Source organism: Lithobates pipiens, unplaced genomic scaffold, assembly GCF_037356315.1.
Source record: "Lithobates pipiens isolate NorthernLeopardFrog02 unplaced genomic scaffold, aLitPip1_a1.2 Scaffold_18, whole genome shotgun sequence".
In the NCBI taxonomy this organism is placed as follows: Eukaryota; Metazoa; Chordata; class Amphibia; order Anura; family Ranidae; genus Lithobates; species Lithobates pipiens.
The window spans coordinates 315870250-315874255 of NW_027507758.1; the positions used below are offsets into that span (position 1 = coordinate 315870250).

A 4006-nucleotide genomic window follows, 5' to 3' on the forward strand; every position below is an offset into this window, starting at 1 on the left:
TTACCTTCGTTTTTCTTGCTCCCAACTTCTGTTCCTATTTTCGCAAACGAACATACGACATGTGATTTTTGTCGTTATATACAGTGCGTACGCGTAGAACTACGCCTGCGTTGCCCGCCCCTGACGTTCTTTTAGTCAAGTTCATGTTTTCCCGCCCCTTTCTGCGCACTTAACGTACGTACGACATGTGCATTTTGGCTTAAGATCCAGTGCGTACGCGTAGAACTACGCCTGCGTTGCCCGCCCCTGACGTTCTTTTAGTCAAGTTCATGGTTTCCCGCCCTTTCTGCGCACTTAACGTACGTACGACGTGTGATTTTGGCTTAAGATCCAGTGCGTACGCGTAGAACTACGCCTGCGTTGCCCGCCCCTGACGTTCTTTTAGTCAAGTTCATGGTTTCCCGCCCTTTCTGCGCACTTAACGTACGTACGACGTGTGATTTTGTCGTAAGATCCAGTGCGTACGCGTAGAACTACGCCTGCGTTGCCCGCCCATGACGTTCTTTTACAAGAATATTTCCCGCCCCCTTTTCTCTACGGTGCGCAGTAGGAGAAACATGGCGGAAACACAACAGGTGCTTGATATGAACGACTCCAGTAGTCAGGAATCCCCGGAGCCACAAACGTCCCGATCCGGAAAGAGGAGATTTAAGGCCTCAAATATGGCATTTCAAGAGATGGTGGAGATGGTGGGAATCTTGCGAAGTAAGGATTATGATGGCAAGCATGGACCATACACCCATCCGAACTTGCGCAAGGCCAGAATCATGGCCAAAGTAGTTAAGACCCTGCATAATCGTTTTGGGGTACGACGGTCAAAAGACCAATTGAGGAAACGGTGGTCCGACCTGAAATTGAGGGAGCCGGATCAATACAGAAGGATCAAGAAAGTTCTGAAAAAAAGTAAGTACTTGTCGTGTGTTCCTATTTTATGATTATTGCATACAGATCCATATGCTTTACCTTTGTACAATGTAAAAAATTGCTGCTTTCATGTTGTATACAGTAAAAGAATCGTATCGTTTTTTCAAACCCTCGTAAATTGTTCGTGGCAAACCTCGTTTATGATACAGGGTTTGAACAGCATTTTTTGGGTGTGTAATTTTTAGGACACAACAAATGATTAGGACATTGTGGTTTAGATGTGTTTTAAAATACAATGACTAGAAAAGAACATTCAGTGTAATTGAAGGAGAGGACACTTGGCAGCTGGGTAAAAACACATCTGCACTCATGAGCAAAGGTGTGGGACACCAGAGAACATTTATTAGGGTAAACCACACGCCACACGGGGTTCCCTGGTATACTTGGGGGGGGGGGGGGTTGGGCATGTGTGAACCTTGGCACAAAAAGCAAATTATTTGCTTTTTTGGCAAAGTGAATTGATTTCTCATGTCTTCACATTTTGCATCTCTTCATAAACCGACAATTGTACAACACTTCTAATCAAGGTTTCATCTTCCTAGTTCTGGCCTTAAATATCTGTGTGCTAAAGTATACCTTTTGGTTTGTTAATTTCTCATAGGGGAGAAAAGCCTCACAAAGCAGGATCCCAGGGACCGCCATCCTTGCCAGCAGGAATGTGAGGTTAGCCCCATCCCCCCCGTGGATGTGCATGTGGAGGAAGGAGAGGTGGAAGAAGGAGAGGAGATGGGCACCCCACCAGGTGAGTGTCTGACACCACAGCTTCAGGTAATCGATGTATACCTGCATATTTCCAAACACATGTTTTTACATCTATTTTAGGTGATGTTGTGGTTGTGGAAAGCGACACATTTCCAAGCACCAGTGCCCCCCCCGAGGATGTCGAGGAAGGAGAGGTTGAGGAAGGAGAGGTGGAGGAAGTAGGGGAGCTGGGCACCCCACCAGGTGAGTGTCTGACACCCCAGCTTGTTGAAATCCATGTATGACTGCCTAATTTTTGACCCAATTTTCCCATCTATTGTAGGTGATGTTCTGTTTGTGGAAAGGGCCCCATTTTCCAGTGACAGCGCACAAAGGCTGATTGGCCAGATAATGGGCTGGAATGGGGAACTAGATGACATGCGGACTAGCCTGGATCTCATGAAGACTCAGATTGACAATATGCAGCTGGAAATGAAGAACATGATCGATATTTTGGGGAGAATATAATCCGTTTCTCCATAATATCGATCATGTTCTTCATTTCCCTTGTTTTAGTTCAAAGATTGTTTTACTTCACCAATTTTTACGATTGTGGCTGATTGTTGTTTTATACATTTTTCATATTTTTTCTAGAAAAATAAAAACCACCAAAAAAAAAAAAAAAAAAAAAAGTTTATAAAAAATTGAAAAAAAAGGAAACCAAAAAATGTTTGGCAAAGAAAGTTAAATAAACCCCAAAAAAATTTTAGATCACTAAATATTCAATGGCACATGTGAATGTGGCCAAATTAAAATTTTGAATAATCAAGAATGTGTGGCGTATTCTTTCAATGCTTAATACCAGTTTGGGAAAAGGGATTTTGTGTATCCAGTGACAATGGGCCTTATTGAATTTAATGAAAATACACTTGGCACTACAAGTGCACTAGGATAACATAGGAGACAGCACAAACCAAAAGCAAGCAAGAAAACACATTTCAGATTTGAGGTTATTTTATTATTTTCCTCTTTTTTAAAATTAAATATTGGGTGGCATTGCAATGGCCCCCCTACCATTAAAATAAGTCACATATCTTTCACGCACTTCCCGTGCACTTTGGGGGGCCAAGCCAGTACGGCCAGTATCCAGGCCTGTCATGGATTCTGGCCCAACTCCAGCCTCCGGCATTATTCCTGATAAATATGTATTGGAATATTTGTGCAAAAAGTTGTGCAAAATGCAGCACGTAAGGATGACATAGTTCAGTTTGTATTCCGCTAGGTTGAGATCCGTCAGAAATACACGGAACCGGCTGGCCATTATTTCAAAAGCATTTTCCACCACTCTTCTCGCTCTGGCCAGCCGGTAGTTGAAAACCCTCCTCTCCGGGGTGAGGGCTCTTTGGGGGAATGGCCGCATTATGTGGTTGTCAAGAGCAAAAGCCTCATCCGCAATGAATACAAAGGGTAGTTCCTCCACATTCTCCGAATCAGGTGGCAAGCCCAGGCCACCTGTCTGTAGACGGCGGTAGAACTCCGTCTGGGCGAAGACTCCTCCATCCGACATGCGGCCATTCTTCCCCACGTCCACATAGAGAAATTCATACTGTGCCGACACCACCGCCATTAACACAATACTGTGAAACCCCTTGTAATTAAAAAAGTATGACCCCGAGTGGGGTGGTGGCACAATGTGGACGTGGTTCCCATCTATGGCACCACCGCAGTTAGGAAAGTCCCACCGGGTGGCAAAATGGGATGCCACAGTCTGCCATTCCTGTGGCGATGAAGGAAACTGGGGAGGCAAAAAGCAGAAAAAAAACAAAACAAGTACTTTGGCACATTAAACATTGTACACTACAACACAAACTTTATTTCACGCTTCTGCCTAGTCACATGACACCGATCGTCTGCTCCCTGTCATTGGGAGCAGTGATCAGGGTCATGTCACTGCTAGCCCATCCCCCAGACAGTTAAGAAAAACACTCACCCAGAACACACTTTAAACCATTCCTTGGCCCCCTTGTGCTTAATAAAACACCTTCACTGCATGTGACATTTTTACAGTAATCAAGACAATTTTGGACAGCATTGATCACTGTATTAATGACAATGGTCACAAAAATGTATGGAAATTGGCCAATGTGTCCGCCATAATGTGGCAGTCACCAGAAAAAAAAAAAAAAAAAAAAAAACGTTAGCAACGCCATTACTATTTTCAAAAATGGCAAGATTTTACAAATGCCAGCAAAATAGACCATATTTACTAAACGATAGAACTTTAAAAAAAAACAATCAAGAAACGCTTAAATTGTGATTCATTTTAACACATTTTTGTTTACTAAAAGACTACGTATCAGCATCAAATGATGTCCCAAAAAATCATGGTGATATATTTTTG

At 43.2% G+C, this 4006-nt stretch overlaps 1 long non-coding RNA gene across 1 annotated transcript; it reads left to right on the plus strand.

Annotated features, from left to right (window-relative positions):
- Positions 1–1802: 1802 nt before the first annotated feature.
- LOC143988009 (uncharacterized) lies at positions 1803–2437 on the plus strand. The gene is made up of 2 exons (XR_013276733.1): positions 1803–1869; positions 1949–2437. It is a non-coding gene; the product is annotated as an uncharacterized LOC143988009 (long non-coding RNA).
- Positions 2438–4006: the final 1569 nt, after the last annotated feature.